Source organism: Rattus norvegicus, chromosome 13 (genome assembly GCF_021556685.1).
Source record: "Rattus norvegicus strain SHRSP/BbbUtx chromosome 13, alternate assembly SHRSP_T2T, whole genome shotgun sequence".
Classification (NCBI taxonomy): domain Eukaryota; kingdom Metazoa; phylum Chordata; class Mammalia; order Rodentia; family Muridae; genus Rattus; species Rattus norvegicus.
This window is the reverse complement of record NC_141546.1, coordinates 92,115,071-92,136,037: the sequence shown is the minus strand read 5'-3', so window position 1 is coordinate 92,136,037 and position 20,967 is coordinate 92,115,071. Positions and strand designations below refer to the sequence as shown.

Here is a 20,967-nt window from a genome sequence, read left to right as displayed (position 1 = left end):
CTCTCTCTCTCTCTCTCTCTCTCTCTCCCTCCCTCCCTCCTTCCCCCACCTCTGGTGGTGATATTGAGCATTTAAATGAGTTCTGTTAGATATATTCCCATTTGTAACTAATTTAGACAAAAATTAGCATTTGGAAGGTTGCGTTTTAGCCTGTGCTGAACTCATAATGAACAACCCCAATAACACGAAAGAACATCTTCCAACTCTCTGTACAGGCAGCAAATGCTGCAGACATAAGAGACAAGACAGTGGTCATCAGAATGCTTCCTGGGGCTCCATCTAAAACCCCAGTCTAGGGCACAGTAAAGAGTGTCTTGAATCGTGGTCAAGAAGCTTTCCAGAGAACTGGAACTGGCTCCATCTAACAAGACAGCGATTTCCGAACGGCTTAATTGGATTGATGGGAAGACTATTGTCTTGGCAGGATAGTGAGTGTGTAGTGGTGGGTGGTAGCTGTTGGGAGCAGAGCAGACTGAGTCAGCGACACCTTGGTCACTTCGGTCGGCTTAATCGGTAGCATAGATCCCGCCTCGAAGATTTCAGCCTACCGTTTGGTGTTAAGCAAGCATCAGTCATCCTGGGTCTCTTTGGCTGAGTGTTAACTCCTCTGACATGGTGGCTTTCTCTCTCCTGTATAGTCATTTCTTCTTCCTATAAGGAGTACCTGGTAGGGTACTGTCGGAATATGGCACAGTGGGACTCTCAAACGGGAGAGGAGCATGAGGCTGTCTACTAAACATGGTTTCCTTTATGTACTTCTCATCCTTCACGGATGATCTGAGGTTTTCCTTTGAAGAGGCATGAATAGCCACTCCCTACTGTGCTGATGGTAGAATCTTAGGATTTGAACCTTGGCTTCAACCTCTGGTTTGTGGCATTTAAAGTTACATTTCCCTTAAAAGGCTGAGAGTTGTGGGATTTTTGTTCTTGTTTCGTTTTCTGGTTGCTTTAATTTTCTTCCTTTTATTGAAAATATTTTTCCATATAATGTATCCTGATTACAGTTTCCCCTCCCTCTACTCCTCCCAGTTCCTCTCTACCTTTCCTCTCATCCAGACTCACCCCCTTTCTGTGTCTCATTAGGAAACAATGTCCCTTCTAAGGGATAATAATAAGATAAAATATAACAAGACAGAACAAAAACTAACACACTGGAGTAGGACAAAACACAACAAACAGAAGAAAAAAGAGCCCAAGAAAAGGCACAAGAAAAGGATATAGATGCAGAGACCCACTTGTTAACACACTTGGGAATCCCATAAAAATACTAAATGGAAATCAATTCTATATATAAAATTGAGAGGGGGGGACATATAGAATGAAAAAAGAGAGGACTAAATAAGTAAATAAAATAAAAATTTAAAAGCTCTGAAAGGACAGGATGAGACAAGAAACTTCCAAAAAGGCCGTTGACTTTGTTTTCTGTTGGCCATCTCCAGCTGGGCACGCAGCCAATCCTTAAAAGTCATTTTTCCCCCGTGAAACCCTTGGAGAAAACTAAATTTCCAATCGAAAGTGGTTATCAATTGCAAATTGCTTCTGAGTTATGGACTGGGGCATTCGCCCACTTCCTTAAGCTCTAGGTTCCCAGCTGTTATGGATCCGTGCGGGCCCTGTGCACGCCATCACTTCCGTCTCTGTGAGTCAATGAGCTTTGATCATGTGATTTAGATGGTCTTGTTTCCTTGGCTTCCTCTAGTTCTTACACTCAGTTTCTGCTTCCTCTTGTGCAAGGTTCCCTGCGCCCTGAAGGGAGAGATATGATAGAGCATCCCGTTTAGGAGTGAGTGTTCCAAGGTCTCTCACTGTCTGCATGCTCTCCGACTGGGGGTCTCTCTATTTGTTCCCATTTGCTGCAGAAGGAAGGAAGCTTTTCCAATGATGATTGGGCAAGGCACTAGCAGAATGTCAGTAGTAGTAATTTTACTCTGCTTAGGTCTCTGGGCTATTTAGCCTCAGGTCCTTGATCATCCAATCTCTTTCATATATGGGTTCCACCTCATTAGTCAAATCAGGTATTGGCTGGTTATTCCCATAACCTTTGTGCTACTGTTGAACTTATACATCCTGAAGATAAGACACTATTATAGATCTTAGTTTGTTGCTGGGTTAAGTGTTTACATTTATCCTTTGGTAGAATGTGGTGTACTTACCTTCCTGTGCCAAAGGTGCTAGGCAGTATGGGTAAAGGTTCTATGTAAGCCTTAGGTTGACTTTTCCATGTTCAGTGAGCTGTTCAGGTGATGTCTTCATCAACAGGGTTTTGTCATCAGTTTGTGGAGAGCAGTCTATCATCTTGGCACCAGCTCAGGTTGTTTGAAGGGTTCCCATGGGACCCCTTTAGTCTGGTTGCTTTTTAATGCAGTCAGTGACAAAACTGGGAGTTTCCACCAGGGTCGTCCCACAGTGGAGGCTGGCCTCATGAGATGCCGAGTCCATCTATCTGATTGTCCCCATTCCTTGGCTTTCACCTGATATTCTCCACCAGCATCATAATTCTGGATCACAGAGGCCAAGATGGTAGCAGAAATCTCCTCTTGAATATAGGATCTATAGGCCAGGACTGAAGATATAGCTCAGGGTAGAGACTTACACAGACAGAAAGATTGGGATCTGGCATGGGTATGAAAGGGGAACCAGGAGTGGGGAGGAGTCGCAGGAACTGGTAGAGGCATCTGGGACAGATGCAACATAACAACCACCTTGTCTGCATGGAGTCCCCCATCCAGAGATACCGAGAGAGCACAGAATAAAGGTGTGTAGTGGACCTTTCCTTTTGTAAAAGATGGGGCTTTCTTTTCTGACATTGGCAAGGCATTTGAGGGTCATACCACCCCCTGAGTGAAGAGCCTCCTCTCTGGTTAGCTTCAACAACCAACTTGACCCAGTCCTGAGTTATCTGAGAGGGTCTCAATTTGGAGATTTCACGAATCAGATTGTCTTGTGAACATATCTGTGGAGCATTTGCTTGATTCTGATTGATGTGGGAGAGCCCAGCCCCCTCACTATAGGTGGTGGGTATTTCTGAGCAGGTGGGACAGAGCAGTGTAAGAAACATATCTCAACATGAGCCTGAGAGCAAGTTAATAAGTAGCATCCTTCCATCATTTTTGTTTCAAGTTCTCGCTGTGCTGGAGTTCGTGCCCTAACTTCCCTCAGTGAGTGACTTTAAGACGAAACAAAGTCTTTTCTCTCCAAGTCGCTTTTGATCATGGTGTTTATCAGTTACAGAGAAGCTCACTAGGGCACCCTCTGAAGACTTGTTATTTCATAACCATCGCTCCATAATCACGGGCTCCAGAAATGGTCCTTCTTCTTAGGTGGGAAACTGAGTTTGTTTATCTCTGAAGCCCTCCCCTGGGATGCTGTCAGATTAGCTTCAAAGAAGAAGACTGGCAAGGGGGCTATGGCATAGGCTCATAAACTCAAATGCTTTGTCCCAGCCTGGTGGTACTCTTTGGGGAGGTTGTAGAGCCGATAGGACGTGGAACCTTGCTGGAGGATGTGAATCACTGGGTGTGGCCTTTGAGGATTTATAGCCTCAACCCACTTCCAGTTCAGTCTGTCTGCTTTCTGCATGACCTTGAAGATGTGATCTCTCAGTTTCCTGTGCTGGCCCCCTATTCCCACAACTCCTCATCATTATGAAGTCTTTCCCTCTGGTACTGTAAGCTAACGAAAACTCTTCCCTCTATAAATTGCTTTAGTCACAGCAACTGAAGGGTGACTGATACAGGGGCTTGTGGACATTCTTTAGCATAGGGAACACACACGCACACGCACACACACGCACACACATGCACACGCACTCACCAGGTATAGAGCTAGCCTCACTAACCTCTCTGTAAACCAAGGCATGAAACTTTGAAGCCTAAAGTTCTTTCAAGGACACTCCAGTACCCTCTAGCCACCTGCAAACACAATTCCACGATGCCCTCTAGGAAGGAGTCCCGTCAGGTGCTGCTTCATAATTTTGGTGTTGTCAGTCTCTAAGTTCTCGGATTTAATGGCTCCGCACTAAGATGCACATCTTTATTTACATAGCAACTGATGAGGGTAATTTGCTTCAAATAGAAGTTATGACTTACAGGACCATCTATGTGCTTAAAGCACTCTAGAAATGTCACAATTAAGCTGTTACAAAGATGTCAGCTGGGAGACTGTCTAATATGCATTGTATTAGTCATGTATATTCATTCAACTTTAAAATGTTTTAAGTTTTAATCAGGTAAGTGATTTCTCCAATGTTGTCACTCTCTTGAACATAGCACTATGGTTTAGGACTTGACCATTACCTAAGGGCGCATGTGTCCACAACTTAGTGTTTTGGAAGGTGATGGAGTATTTAAGGGTTAGGGCCTGGTATGGGAGTTAGGAGGCTTTATACCATTGACATACAGCCTCAAAGAATGTTGAACCCGGATCTCTCTCTCTCTCTCTCTCTCTCTCTCTCTCTCTCTCTCTCTCTCTCTCTCTCTCTCTCTCTTTCTCTCTCTCCATTCATCCATCCTCAGCCATGATGTGTTATAGACCCAAAACAATGGGCATCAACCAATCGCAGATTGAAATTTCTGAAACCATGAGCCAAAATACACTTCCTTTGTATAAGTTGATTCTCTTGGGTGTTTTCTGATTATAGAAAGCTTGGCTTTTACTTGATATTTTCCACTAGCATCGTAAGGTGATCTGGTTACCTATTACTATTCAAGACCCCGCCTACAGTCATTCACCTCTCATTATGGTCTGTCCTGGGCTTGGGAGTGGCACATCTCAGGTCCTCAGCTCTTGTTGAGTCTGTATCCCGACTACGGTAGCTGAGGCTTCCATCCCTGAAAGGCTTCCTCGGTGACATACCTGATAGTTACCTCTGATTGTCAGCATGTTTTATTCCGAAGCTGAGATACTTGGGGCTTTGCTGAGACTGAAGGAACAGTCCTAGGGCTGGTAGTTCCTTCACACAGTACAGAACTGTCAGATGTAAAACAACCATTTAGAGCCCTTACTGTAAGCAACCTCTTTATTCAGGTCTTTCGGACTGGACCACTGTCCACCCACCATAATCACATGGGGGCAGGTGCCACACAACCAAAGTAGCCCCTATTTTCTAGAGCTACTTAAGTGACACAAAGAAACCAAACCTAAGACTCTAAGTCCAAGCCTCTCATGATGCTTCTAGAGGAAACCTTGTCAAATGTCTTTTCTCCATCCCTGTCCCATGGATTCCTGGCCCATGCCAATGGTGACCCCCATGGTGTGTCATGCCTTCTATCTCTGCAGATCTGTCAACAGAAAACTGTCCTTCTTTCCCAGAGTCCTTTCTGTGTCTGGGCGTCTGTGTGCCATGTTTCATGTAGTTCAAAGTTAGGAAGGACCTCAAGTCTCCAGTCGCTACCTACACGGAGCATCTTTGTGCCAGCTGGCCTTCCTCACATCATGGCTGCAGCTGGGCTTCCTCACATCATGGCTACAGCTGGGCTTCCTCACATCATGGCTGCAGTTGGGCTTCCTCACATCATGGCTGCAGTTGGGCTTCCTCACATCATGGCTGCAGTTGGGCTTCCTCACATCATGGCTGCAGTTGGGCTTCCTCACATCATGGCTGCAGTTGGGCTTCCTCACATCATGGCTGCAGTTGGGCTTCCTCACATCATGGCTGCAGTTGACCTTCCTCACATCATGGCTGCAGTTGGGCTTCCTCACATCATGGCTGCAGTTGGGCTTCCTCACATCATGGCTGCAGTTGGGCTTCCTCACATCATGGCTGCAGTTGGGCTTCCTCACATCATGGCTGCAGTTGGGCTTCCTCACATCATGGCTGCAGTTGGGCTTCCTCACATCATGGCTGCAGTTGGGCTTCCTCACATCATGGCTGCAGTTGGGCTTCCTCACATCATGGCTGCAGTTGACCTTCCTCACATCATGGCTGCAGTTGGGCTTCCTCACATCATGGCTGCAGTTGGGCTTCCTCACATCATGGCTGCAGTTGGGCTTCCTCACATCATGGCTGCAGTTGGGCTTCCTCACATCATGGCTGCAGTTGGGCTTCCTCACATCATGGCTGCAGTTGGGCTTCCTCACATCATGGCTGCAGTTGGGCTTCCTCACATCATGGCTGCAGTTGGGCTTCCTCACATCATGGCTGCAGTTGGGCTTCCTCACATCATGGCTGCAGTTGGGCTTCCTCACATCATGGCTGCAGTTGGGCTTCCTCACATCATGGCTGCTGACTTCCCAGGATATTTATCCCTGAAGAGAGAGCTAGATAGAAGCTGCATGGCCTTTCTCACTGCTCATTGGAAGCTACAGAGTGTGTCATTGTGGAGTCCAGGCTGATCCTTGATCTGTGACGGTCCTTCCTCAGCCTTCTGAGTGCCAGGAGGCACTATGCACAGATATAGTCTCATTCTTGTTGGTAGAATTTAGTTGTTAAGGCAAACCCAAGGCTGTTAGAAGGGAAGGCTGTTAGACTGCATCTCGAAGGAAAAGTAATAAAAGAATTGGAGCCTTATCGACTTGTGGGTCTCCAACAAGCTACTTTATGAACAGTTCTGCTCAGTTCCGATGCCCCATTTCTCACAGCTATTTTTTGCCACTTTCCCTTCGATATTTCATGGTGGCAATCTGCATATTCAAAACTGTATTTCTTTCAATATTTTATGGCTCCTGCATAGTAATCTTTAACGCCTCAAATTTCTGGGTTAAATTGTTTGAAATATTTTAAATTCGAATTTGAAACTTAAGTTTGTCTTCCTGTCAAGTCATTTCCTTAACACAAACTTGAGGAATAATATACACCCAAAGAACTGAATTGTGGTCCAAAATTAAAATTAAAAATAGACGTTCAAAAACCAATCTATTAAAATGTAAAAATTAGGCTCTGTGAATCTGGAAAGTTGTTACTAGGATTTTAGCTATGGTATTACTTAGATGACAGGAATCTATATTTTTCTGATTTAAATGTTAGTTTGATTTTCATTAATTTAAAAAGAGAATATATTGAAGAAAATGGTAGATGGAGCATTCAATTTCCTAAGTGACGTATCTCAATTAGTTCAAAGTTCTGTTTTTTATTGGATCTTTTTTATTTGTTTACATTTCAAATGTTATCCCCTTTCCCAGTTTCCTGTTCATAAACCCCTTATCCCATTCCTCTTCCCCATTCTTCTATGAGAGTATTCCCTCACCCATCCACCCACCCCTTCCTGCCTTCCTGACCTGACATTCTCCTACACTGAGGAGTGCAGCCTTGGTAGGGCCGAGGTCTTCCTATTGGTGCCCAATAAGGCCATCCTCTGCTACATATGTGGCTGGAGCCATGGGTCTGTCCATGTGTACTCTTGGATGGTGGTTTAGTCCCTGGGAGCTCTGGTTGGTTGGTATTGTTTTTCTTATGGACGTGCAAACCTCTTCAGCTCCTTCAATCCTTTCTCTAACTCCTCCAATGGGAACCCCGTTCTAGGTTCAATGGTTAGCTGTGAGCATCCACCTCTGTATTTGTCATGCTCTGGCAGAGCCTCTCAGGAGACAGCTATATCAGACTCCTGTCAGCATGCACTTCTTGGCATCAGCAATATTGTCTGGGTTTGGTGGTTATGTATATATGGGCTGGATCCCCAGGTGGGGCTGACCATTCCTTCAGTCTCTGCTCTGCACTTTGTCTCCATATTTCCTCCTGTGAATATTCTTGCTCCCTGCTTTAAGAAGGACTAAAGCATCCTCACTTTTGTTGTTCTTTGGTTGTCCTTCTTCTTGAGCTTCATGTGGCCTGTGGATTGTATCTTGGGTAATCTGAACTTTTGGGCTAATATCCACTTATTAGTGAATGCATACCATTTTTGTTTTGTTTGTGATTGGGTTACCTCACTCGGGATGATATTTTCTAGTTCAATCCATTTGCCTATGAATTGCATGAGTCATTGTTTTTGATAGCTGAGTAATACTCCATTGTGTAGATGTACCACATTTTCTGTATCCATTCCTCTGTTGAGGGACATCTTGATTCTTGCAGCTTCTGGCTATTATAAATAAGGCTGCTATGAACATAGTGGAGTGTGTGTCCTTGTTATATGTTGGAGCTTCTTTTGGGTATATGCCTAGGAATGGTATATAGCTGGGTCCTCAAGTAGTACTATGTTCAATTTTCTGAGGAACTGCCAGACTGATTTTCAGAGTGGTTGTACGAGCTTGCAATCCCACCAACAATGGAGGAGTGTTCTTATTGCTCCACATCCTTTGCCAGCATCTGTTGTTACCTGAGTTTTGGATCTTAGCCATTCTGACTGGTGTGAGGTGGAATCTCAGAGTTGTTTTGATTTTTTGATTTGCATTTCCCTGATGTATAGGATGTTGAACATTTCTCTATGTGCTTTGTTGTCATTTGATATTCCTAAGTTGAGAATTCATTGTTTAGCTCTGTACCCATTTTTAATAGAGTTATTTGATTCTCTGGAGTCCAACTTCTTGAGTTCTTTGTATATTTTGGATATTAGCCCTCTATTGGATGTAGGGTTGGTAAAGATCTTTTCCCAATCTGTTGGTTGCCATTTTGTCAAAGTTCTTGATAGCCATTTTTAAAACAGAAGGATGGAGAAGGAGGGAGTAAAGGAGGGAGGGAGAGAGAGGAAGTGTGAGGGGATGAGGGACGGAAGGAGGGAGAGGAAAGGAGAGGGAGAGGAAGCGGCAGAGGGAGAGATTAGGTTTCACTGGCAAACATGAACAGTGAAGCTGAGGCTTCTACATACCAACTTCATAAAGGCATCTTGAATGGGCTAACCTCAGCATCAGGAAAGGGCAAACCTCGGCAATATAGAGAAGATGAACTCTTTAAACATAAACAAAGTTAAACGAGGGCTCTGTCTTGGAATGCAGGAGTAGTACGCAGACATAAAGATGTCAAGTGGGATAATAAAACCAAAGCCGTCAGCAAAGTGCAGGATAAAGGCAGAGAAACAGGAAATACTCTCGGAGGAAGGATGCTTGAGGAATGATCCCCCAGCCCCTCCCATTTTTATAGACGGGCCCCATGCTGGGAAACCACACAGGAGGCGGGGTCAAGCAGCAGTAACTGGGACTCAAAGGCTAATCTTTGAATTTACAGGTTCTGAAGTTTCCGTCCCTTGGGGGACTTTTCAGTTCCTTGTGGAAGTCATGGCTTTGTACCGGGATGAAATCAGTTACAGAGGGATCCACACCACGTACGATAAACAGAAGACTCCTGAATACTCCTGTCTCTAGAAAGGACTGAGTAGTCAGCTAAGCACTCACTACCTGGAAAGCTACAGGACTGCACCAAGAGTGGGTACCAGGACCAAGTTCACCCAAGCCAGCCCTGTGGCCTGCAGTAGTGAAGGACTGGTCAATGGCCCTGAAGGACTGGTCAATAGCCCGTTGCTGAAACAATCTGTTCCATCTGCCTTTCTTTATCAGGGACTCTCTCTTTGTTGTCATTTATAAAATGAAACATCTTTATTTTCTCCTACTTTCCGACCCTCATTCAGACTATGCTAATTCCCCTACTGGAATCACAGCCATTTAAACTTTAGGGCCCCTTGATGCTTATTACATAACTTATGGGGCACTCTGACCCTAGACTCTTGTTCTGTTCCATTCACAATAACAATAACCACTTCTAGGATTTTCCCCCCTTGAATTAGACACTGGCATCTGCCCCCAATTTTAAGATGCTGTAAATTACAGCATAATTCAGAGCATAAATGGCACATTATTTTTTTGCATTAGAAATATTCATTCTATGTGTGTTTTATCTCTCCTCTTCCTTTAATTTCCTAAAAGGTAAGACAATTTCTTACTTATGATTTTATGTTTTGAAGTGTTTAATCAAGAACCCCCAGAAACCTTCATCAACTATGTATTAATATGTATATTTTGTGTCCCTCATACCTAGTATAATCTTCTTTTGTACTGTTGCACTTCCATAGTCAGACCGTGTTTCACACAGTTTTCTATATTCAACAATGGACATTTAAGATTCATGCAAAAATGTTGTTTGAAAGAGGTGTTGGTTGAATAAAGACTTGTTGACTAGTTAGTTGGGTGGGTGGATGGACAGATATATGGGGAGATAAGTGATGGATGGATGAGGAAGGATGGATGGATGGATGGATGGATGGATGGATAGATGGATGGATGGATGGATGAGCAGGTGAGTAGATCAGTCAGTGAATGGGGCAGAGCACCAACTCCTAAAACTAACCAAAATCTGTTTCAAAATAAGCTTGGATTTACACAAGTCTACTCTTCCTGCCTTCCTTTTAGGACATTTTTAATATGATTAGTTAGTTATCCTAAATTAACTTCCAAAAGTTATTTAAGTATTTTCCATTTGCAAATGATTCAAGAGGTTGGGCAACAGGGATGTGCTGTGTGACCCTGACCCTGAGCACTCCTGCATCCTACACAGTGCCCCCTGTCCCACACAGTACCCCCCAATCCCACAAGATCCCCCCCAACCACACATTGCAGATCTCTGAACACTAAGAGATCCACCGGAGCAGTAGAGAGGGGAAGAAGAGGAAAGCCCAGAAAGGAGAACCCAGCTTCCTGCCACCATCTTGGCCATGCTGTGGCCCCTGCCGGAGCCTCGGTTCCCCCATTAGGAAAATTAGGGCACTGAGCTGCTTTGCTTCAGGAGTTTCTCCCCTCTCTAAAGTGTCCTGATTCTAGGTGATTCTAGGTGTGCCAAAATAAACAGAAATCCTATTGCTTTGTACCAGTTCTGCACAGGAAGCCAGAAGCCTGTGTCCCTTGGCTGATTTCGGGATACTAAACCAAAATCTCGCACTCATCTCAGGAACTCTGTTTGGAATCCTACTCTGACCACAGGACTTACCATTTCCACCTCTAGACCATTCATAAAACATGACATTGGGTAACTTGATAATTTGTAAGCCTTTATAACATTTTAAATTCAAGTGTTTCTAAAACATACTTTTCCTAATTTCTGGCTTGTTTGTTTGTTTGTTTGTTTTTAACTGAAGGACCAGGCTGGGAGTATAGCTCAAGGAAGATTACATGTGCTTTAGTTAGGGTCTCTAGTGTTGTGATAAAACACCATGACCAGAAGGGATTTGGGGAGGCAAGGGCTTCACCTTCCACATCACAGTTCATCACTGAAGAACGGCAAGAACTCAAGGAAGGAACTTGGGGAGAGAAACTGAGGCAGAGGCCATGGCAGAGCACTGCTTACTGACTTGCTCCTGGTAGCTTGTTAAATTTGTTTTCTCGTACACCCAGGACCTCTTGTTTAGAGACAGCACCACTCACAGGGAGCTGGGCCTTTCCACATCAATCATTAATCAAGAAAATATTCTCACAGGCGTGTCTACAGCCTAATCTTAAGGAGGCATTTTCTCATGTGAGGCTCCCTTCTCTCTGATGACTATAGATTATGTCGTTGATAAAAATCTATATCCAGTACAACACACTAAGCCTTCATGAGGCCTTGGGTTCTCTCCTCATCAGTAGAAGAATCCTTGCACCTATGTCACATCCTACTAAGTTTCTCCTTTTTCCCTCCTCCCCTTCCTTCCCTTCTTCCTGTTCCTCTCCTTCCTCCCCTTCTTCTTCCTCCTCCTCTTCCCCCTCCTTCTCTTGTCTTCTCCCCCCAGCCCCCGTCTCTCTCTCTCTCATCTCATGCTGTCCGAGAGATGTGTGCATTTTGTTTCAGTTGTCTTCTTTGATTTTGAATGATCATAAGTATGAGCAGAGAAAAGGCAATCCACAGATTCGGAAAGAGGAAGGGCAGCATTTCAGTTGCTTTTCAGGGTCACTCACAAGCATGGAATAGGCATTGTGTCATTTGCCTGGGAAAGAGAGCAATGGAGAGACAGATGTTTCTCTCATCATTTTTGTTCACAGTCACCCCTGCCTTTGCACATGTCACCACATAAGAGGCCAACCAGCACAGAGCAGGACAGCTGTAGCTGTAGCTGTAGCTTCCCCAGGCATAGCTTGGGTTGTTTGATTCTTACTTTAGAGACATAGATTTTAGTGTACATATATTGAGCAATCATTTGTTCCCAACTTCATGAGACAGCACTCAACTATTCCCTGCCCACATGGCATCTTATTAAGTGGCTTTTGGTAGGTGGACTTTTGGTAAGAGACTGAAAACTAGACTACCCAAAAAATGGGTGAGAAATTTCAAGTGTTCTTTTCCCTTCTAGTTTACCTTAATACATGTGCAATAAAGTTGTGTGGTTTTGCTGCATATAAGCACCTTTGGACCTGGTAATAAGTTTCCAGCTCTTCCTCTCCCTCCCCTCTCTCTTGTTGTGTGTGTGTGTGTGTGTGTGTGTGTGATTGTGTATGTTATTTGGGTATTGTATTTCGTGACACATGTATGTCTACATGTTTGTGGTGATGTGCACATGCATATGTACATGTGTGGAGGGCAAAGGTCAACATTGGGTGCCTTTCTCCATTACTCTTCACCTTAGTTTTTGGGGCAGGCTCTTTTACTGAACCGAGAGCTCATTAACTAAGTTAGGCTGCCTGGCCAATGATTTCTGGGGATCCACCTGTCTCCAAGCTTCCCAGCTCTGAGGTTATAGACCCTGAGCCCTGTGCCCAGCTTTAAGTGGGTGCTAGGGACCTGAACTTCGCACTTGTACAGTAAACATTTTTCCCAATTGAGCCCTCTCTCCAGCCCTCTTGCTTTCTTGTTCAGGGAATGTGAGTATCTTTTCTGGGTTAACTCAAAGTCACCCTTGCAAACACACAGAGCTCCCGGAAGTCCAGGAAATGCTGCATTCTTGTCTGTGTTGGGCAGGATTTCCTGCAAAGGGTCAAGAAAACATACTTTCCCAATGGCTTTTGTTTAAATTGCAAAGTCCTTGTCTCCAACTGGAGAAGTTGTTAGTCGCTGCCAAGGCAACAAAGGAAGATGGGCAGACCACTCCTTGGCACTGTTCACAATCCCCTCATGGTCACCTTCTCAACTAAAGCAATGGGGAGACTGATGTGTTTATGAATCTTCCCCATGGCTTGCTGTACTGCTGCACTTTACCTCATTGGTAAAACAGTACAACTTGAACCAGGAGAAGAGAGAAGAGATGATCTGACATACTGGAAGTCTAGTCTGCTCACTAGTGTTCCTGCTCAAGGTATCCTCACCATCTGTCTCCTTGTGAATGATGGGAAGGAGTACCTGAATCCAGCAAAAGCATTGGGCAGAGTCAGAAATAACCCCGTAAATCTCAGAGTGACAGTCTTGCCTGTCATAAAGTCCTAAATGGGTCAGTAGGGGAGAGCTACCAGGTAGATAACTGCCCTAGAATGTGGGATGTCCGCTTCAGGGTCTAACACTAACCTGGCAACAGTGAAAGTAATAATTGGAGAAGAGGATTTTGGCTGTGACTCCAAAGTTCCAAAGAGCCCAAGTTCTGTCCCCTACAACTAGAAGCTGCTGGGCTCCTGGCTGCAGGTGTTAGTGAGTTTATGATCGTTAGGCTTACCTATAGGCCCTTTAAGGAGCTTGTCCTGTGGTAATGTCATAAGGCTTGTTTGTGGCTATTTGGAGGAGGAAGTCCACAGTAAACACCTAGGGCCATTTCCCCCGTCAATGTTTCCCAGAATGGCCCCATTAAGAAGCTGTCATTCAAAGCCTTCTTTCCCTGTGTCCTCAGAACAATCCATTTGCTGTGTAGCCGAGTCCAGACTGAAGGTCAATGCCAACCAGAATACCAGGGATGAAGAAGGCTTCTAACAAGGCTAAAAGCAAAGATAAGTGATGTGGAAAAGTAAACTCAGAAAAGGGGAATGCCACTGGCCTGGCTTTTAGAAAGAGTTAATAGTAGTCATCTCTTGAAAAAAAAAAAAAAGAGGTGCAGTCAGTCATAGGCAAAAGAATCTTTGAATTGTGGTATGGTAGCTCAGAATTTTTTAGGCTTGGGGAGGAAGGGAAACTTCCTGCCATATGGCCACTGATAGGACCCTTTGATCAAACTGATAGGATCTCCTATCAATCAATGAGGTCACCAGAAAGAAGCTTTGTGGTTAGTTTCTTTGAAGGGAAACAGTATGTCAACTCCAGTCTGGAGTAGCTGCATTAATATAATTAATATGGGGGCTAATATTTTCATTCGTATACAGTTTCAGAAATCCTTGTTAATTTAGATATTAATAAGTTGGCATAGAAAATTTTCACACACACACACACACACACACACACACACACACACACACACACACACACTTCAGAATGTTAACTAAAGTAGAAAGTGGAATCTTCATTTCAGTCAAGATCATTGTAAGGTCTTAAAGCCACATCCTCCTGGGCTCAGGTCAACTGATTGATCCAAGCACATCAAGTATAATGTATTTGGTCCCAGGTACTGTTCCAGAGTCCACTTTCTTCTGCCAGGAAGTTAATTAGGGAATTCAGTTTTCAGTTTGGGTTTCTGAAGACACACAAAACTTATAAAAGACAACAACCCACGTTATATAAATGCCTAAAGATAAAAGCAATGTGATTCACTTTACATAAATGGGAGGCAGTTAAAGCTATGCTGACAAAAGGCAAGTTGGTAGTGACCGTTCTAGGGAGGTGAGAGCTAGTGTTCTAAGAGACTTCTGGGGTGCTGGCTGGTAGCATTCGCTTATTGGTCTGGGTACTGGTTACAACAGAGCATTCAGTTGTAATCATGTGAATTTGTGCACAGAGTTTGTTGTTTACAAGTTACATGCCAATAACATGTGAGCTGGTAGGTGATGCAGAACTGAGGTCAGAGGTACCCCCACATCAGGATATAGCCTGCTTTACGAAGTGAAGTTTATGCCGGGTTGAGATTGATGGGAGCCCCGTGAATCAGTGGTGCCCACTCATTCCTAAAACCTAGAACAATTCTTGGCACATACCAGGCTCTCAATAAACAGTTGTCAAGAAAGTGAATGGATTGATGAGTTAAATATGCACATTTTCCAAACAAAGGATTCAATAGCACAGTTGTGTGGATCAGACAGCCGGGTGACGTTTCCATCTTGCCATGTCCTGAGCTTACCTCTCAGGAAGCATGTTATAGCAAGTCAGCCTTGTGCTGAGATGAATTTGTCCAGGACTTTAAAAGCCTCATGATGTGTATATTCGAATATGTCTGTGGGTGCGTCTTAGGTCTCAAACCTGTGTTAGATATTCAGTCACCAGGCTACTGGGAGGTGACAGGCCTTTAAGAGCTGTGACCTAATGAGAGGAGGTTAGCCCATTGGGGCGAGCCCTCAAAGGGGATTGTGGGACCATAGATCCTTGTGCTCACTGGTTTCCTTTACAGCCATAGTTTTGTTTCACCACCCACTCTTGACATGAGGTTCCACATCACCAGGCGCCAAAGTAATGGAGCTAACTGACTATGGCCTGAGACCTCCGAAACTAAGAGAATACACATCTTTCCTTCTTTAAATCGATGACCTCAGGTAGTCACAGTGGCAGGAAAGTTGACTGATTCATCTACACATCCATCAGTACCCACGGTCTCTCACTTTGGATCCACTTTTGTTTGGTGGATTCCATAAAGGCTATAATATAAATAAATGAAGCAGAGACCTAGTGGCTTCATCAAATGGTTACAACCTCAGCTTCTTCGAGTCCATGCTGGAGTGTGAACTCTTCCAGGGCATTTCCCATTTTTACAAGGACCTAACACAGAGGTTGGCATGCGATTGACAATCCGTGGTGTTGGATGAGTGAGTAAGTGAGTCCAAGATGGTCATTGCATGGCTTACTCACTCTTGCTGCGTCTACTTTGTGCTTTTGAACACTGCAGTAAAGTTCTAATCTGCTTTTTCAGGGGCCCAGAGGAAGAGCACTGCCTGATGGGTTGAGTGTGCACCTCCAAGAGGCATATACTTTTGATACGGTCATCATAAGGGCAGGCCTGGTCTTCCTGGGTCGAGAGAACAGCTTATGTTATATTGGTTCATGTGGAAATGATGGTCTATGGAAAATGACTTATAAGGATCAAATGGTACGCCTGTGCACACACTTAAAAATGACTTTTGGTTGCTTAGAAGCAGGTGATACTTGTCTACTTCTCAGACCTGTCTTCGGTCTGCTATTTTCACTCCAACCTCCACTATCAGGGTGACCCACGTCTTACAAAGTACCTACCTCTGGCTCCAGGGTCTCCAACCCCTACAAGAGTGTGCAGGGCAAACTTGTCAGCTTCTGGAGGATCATTGGCATGGGTCTGGACAACAGCCAGGTCAAGGCCAGTGTCAGGGGAGGTCATAGTGAACCAGAAGCTGCCTTGGAACTAGAGGTGGATTCCAAATTTCAGGCTATGCACACTGAGAAGGAAGAGAATAAGACCCTCAACAGGAAGTTCATCTCCTTCACCCTCAAGGTGTGTTTCTCTTAGCAGCAGAACAAGGTACTAGAAAGCAGTTGAGTGCCTCCTGCAGCAGCATAAAGTGGTTTGAAGCAATATAAATAAATGTAGAAGTCACATCCCCGTCTGAGGTGGCAGTTAGACTCCTTAGGCCAGAAGAAGCTGTAGATGGTTGTGGAACTTGGCAACATGCTGGCCTGGTACAAAACTGAAGAAGTAGAAGGATGTGATCAACAGGGACAGAGAACGAATTTGTCTCCTTCATGAAAGATGAGGATGATGCTCACACGAACTAAACGGAGCTGGAAGCTACCCTGGAAACCCAATGAGGTCAACTTCCTCAGGCAGGTTCCCAAAGATGAGATTCATGTGCTGCAGCTTTAGATCTTGGACATGGCTGTGGTTCTGCTCACGGCCAACAGCTGCTACCTGAACATGGATGGCATCCTGGTCAAAGTCCACACCCAGTGTGAGATCCTAAGTCCCTGGGCGGAGGCTGAGAACAGGTATTGGGTCAAGTATGATCACTGGCTGGGAAGCACAAGGGTGACCTACTCTGATGAAGAGTTCTCCAAGATGATTCACCAGCCACTTGCAGGCAGAGATCAAGGCCCCTAAAGGCCACATCTACAGACTTCCATTACTGATGCTAAACACTGTGTGGGGATCTGGTATTTAAGGACAACAAGGCTATCTGACCAAGCTAGAGGCTACCCTGCAACAGGCCAAGCAGGTCATTGCCTAGAAGCTGCATGAATACTGGAGCTGACAAGCTGCTTACAGACACCGAGACCACCACCCGCTGCAAGTTGCTGGAGGCCAAGAGAACTGACGGAGTCTCAGATGGAGAACTTGGACTTCTACATGGCGACTCTTAATGATCACTCAGGAAGGTCAAGCTCTGTCTACGGGGGCCTCAGGCATACCATGGCCATGGTATGAAGAAGACCGAGAATCACATCAGTTTCCCAATCTTTGATATCCTCTCCAACCCTTTGATATCCTGTGGTATATAAGGAATTCCAGATGGGCTTGGGCTAGTGAGGCTCAAACAAGAAAACAAACAAACAAACAGTGAATCTTTTAAGGATGTTCATTTTATTTTGTTTATTTTTGTATGTGAATGTGTAATGGGTGCATATTTGTGTCTGCCACAGCACAGGTGTAAAGGTTGGAGGAGAATCTCACATCTGTCGTCCTGGGTATCCTTGTTGTTTCCTCCTGAACGTGATGGTCCTGCTAGCTCCAGAGAGTCTGGGGACTCTCCTATCTCTATCTCTCACTTCCCCATAGGAGGGCTTAGATTTCAAATGTCTCTCTCCGTGCCCAGCTTTCTCTATGGATTCTGGGGAACCCAAGTCAGGCTCTCACTGCTTGTACAGTAAATCTCATACCTACTGAGCCATCTGCCCCAGGCCAAAACACGATATTTAAAGATATGTGTTGACCAAAATGAGGACAGTACCTCAATTCCATCTTCTTTTTAAAAAATTTCTAATTACAATTTTCTGGAAGAATTAGCATGAGGTTGTTGACTGATGAATATAGTCAGAGTGAAGGGAGCTAGATGATCTTGAATATGCATTTAAATTTTATCAGCAGCTTCTTTATAGAACAACTTGATACAACCTAGATAGCTTCTGACCTCTGGTATTTGTGGTTATTTTGTAAAATTTATATTAATTTTTTATGTTGCAGATGATTTAAGTAAGATACAGAGGGGATAACAGACGACCCTAACAACATGGATGGGAATAAATACACAAGTAACCAGTGCTTGATTGGATCAATGTATAAGTTATTAGTCACATAGAATATGAGGTCAGGCACCCTGGTTCCAAGTTCCTCAGTCTGGAGTTTCGGTGTGATAGCTGTGCATTATGGGCAACATGAAGATTTATTCAGCAGGTAAACTGGAATAGCTTTGTCAAGGAGTCTTCCCTGGACTGTGTAGAAATACACAGACAAGTTGATTTTCCCATGCATGCACTCATCCCTTTTGTCAACAAATTTTAATAACTGTATTGCGGAACTGGTGCTTCTTGTTAAGTACTCTGAGATTTAGGCCGGTGGTAAGCAAGGCAGAATGAGGAATTTCTACCTTACATGGTTATGAAGAGAAGCTGCTAACTCTGGTAGGGACACAGGAATTTAGTGTAGGGAGAAAGGATAAGAAAACAAATGACTGCTGCAGGATTGCATGGGAATTCATGGGCAAGCCTTAGAAAAATATCATTTTTTTAAAAAAAATCACCTTTCAGTTAACTTTAATAAGTATTTTCCTTTTAAAATGGTTTTCAGGGGGCAGAGAGTATGCCTCAGTTGCTTGTTATTATGCAAGTGTAAGTTTCTGAGTTCCCTACATAAGGAGTCTGGGCGTGGAGGTGACCCTCTGTAACCACTGTGTACTGGGTGTGGGAGGAAGCAGAGGCAGGAGGCTCTCTGGGGCTCACTGGCTAGTCAGTGTGCTCTATCTATGAGCCAGGTTCTGTGAGAAACTGAAAGAATAAAGTAGATTGACTGAAGATCACATGTACACACCCACACAAACACATGCACATGCGCACACATACACCACATACGACCAGAGATTAAAAAAATAAAACAAGTGTCATTTTACTTCAAACATGTGCAGGTGGCAAAGGGACGAAGTTCTACAGGGTCCTGGAAGAGAAACCCAATCAACATGACCATGGCTTGGCCAAAGATTCCTTCCCTGCAGACAGTGGCGAAGGGAAATGAAGCTTGACATCTACTCTCTGTAGGCCATTACTCATCTGGGAAACTGTCAGGAAAAAGAAAACCTAAGGCATCTATGCCTTTGTCTCTGAGTTCACAAGCATCGTCAGCTTCAAAGCCTCAGTGCCGTCCTGTGGCCCAGACCCTCCCAGTAGAAACGCAGATCCAGCAAGACCAGCATGATAGGCAAGGTAGATATTCTCAGTTGGAACATTACCAAAACACAGCTTAGCTTCCGCGCACACACACACACACACACACACACACACACACACACACACACAAACTTTGTTTTTGTACATCTCTCAAAGCCGCTTACAATATTCATCAGGAAAGGGATCCACGCACAATGTTGAAACCACATGTCTTGGAAAGGAGTCAAAAGATTTATAGCTTGGAGTGGAGAAGTATTAAAATAGCATCTCTATCAACCATAGCCATCCACTGCAAGATCACAAATGCTTTTTCAGTCCACGGGTGAAGGTCGTGCAGGGGTCGGCAAACAAGCCGTTTTCCTTAAAGATAATTGTGGACACCTTCCCCTGGGTCTAGGCTTTGTCTTTTATCTGTGCACATTGATACTATCAGAAATTCCTACTTCACAAATTCCTTTGGGAAAGCTCAAAGGCCATGGCCATCTCCAAACCTGTGGTACACTTTACTAATCAGTCAGTTAGCATTTGTGTGAGACCTTAATACTCGACGCTGTGTGAAGTCCGTGCTACAGTTGGCCTTGATGTATCCAGCTGATTTCCTTGTAAACAAAGCAGTACAGCACACCACCATTCTTCAGTGCCCTTGACACCAGCCTGTGCTCATCTCCGAGACTTGACCAACAATTTTGAAATCCTGTCCATCGCTGCCTAATATCTGTTAATCTCATCAGCCTCAGAGCCTTGAATTATCCATTTACCAGCCAAGACACCTCTTATTAAGGGCACAAAAGAGCGTATGGCATTCTCTCTTCACCCATGCAAATATAATGACTTTCTATATGGCGAGTTTAGAGAGTTCATTTGAACTTCAGACAGAAAGCATTTGGGGATGGGGAGATGGCTCAGCTGGTAAGGTGATTGCTTGAGGGCCCGAGTTCAATCTTCAGGACACAAGTAAAAAGCTGGGCACAGTGGGACCGGCTTGTTATACCAGTGTCAGGGAGGTAGAGCCAGCTGGGTCCTTGGTACTCATTAGCTAGCTGGTCTAGCCTATTTGGTGAGTTCTAGGTCCTTAAGAAACCCTGTCTCGGTAAAATGTGGACACCATCTGAGGAATTTCACCGGAAGATGTTTTTTGACCTCCATAAGCATGCCCACACATGTGCACACTCACTCACACATGAACATGTGTACAAACACATATACACCCATACTCACAAAAGAAAACATTTTGTTGTCATTTGCGAAAGGCACTGATTTGAAAAAGAACGACTTTCCCCAGAACTCGGCTCTATGCTAAGCACAGCTTTCTGCTGTGACAGAATGCCTGAGACATTGGCTTGAGAGGAAGAAAGGTCTATTTTGATTCATAGTTTCAGAGGTTTGGTACTGATGCTAGCAGAAAATGCCTGCTTCATCAATTCCTTCTAGAAACCTCAAAGGCCTTGGGCATCCCTCGTCACAGTAGACCCTACCAGTTGGACATCAGAGGTGAGCACAGTATTTTGTGCTATTATAACATCAGCCTTTCCATTAAAAGTCTAAATGCCCTGATCATCGGTGATGTCGCTCTGAAAGAAGAGGGAGGCCAACAGAGTAAATGCTCTATTTAGAAGGTTGAAGTTAAAAGTGCCAAACCTGATTTAAATCTTCAAAGGAAAGCAGTCTCTTGCTTGGTTGGCGACAGCTGATCCTCTAATATCCCTATATAATCATATCATAGATATTTA

General features: G+C 44.3%; 1 long non-coding RNA gene across 3 annotated transcripts in view; it reads left to right on the top strand.

Moving 5' to 3' along the window:
• LOC102549965 (uncharacterized) overlaps positions 1-17,392 on the top strand; it is a 33,847-nt gene extending 16,455 nt beyond the window's left edge. For 2 of the 3 annotated variants that reach the window (XR_015635683.1, XR_015635679.1), the window contains one exon: positions 9,098-12,228. This is a non-coding gene — a long non-coding RNA (uncharacterized LOC102549965). Of the gene's footprint in view, positions 1-9,097; positions 12,229-15,803 lie in introns of those variants that run through there. The other variant, XR_015635681.1, reaches the window with a different exon arrangement.
• The last annotated feature ends 3,575 nt before the right edge of the window (positions 17,393-20,967 follow it).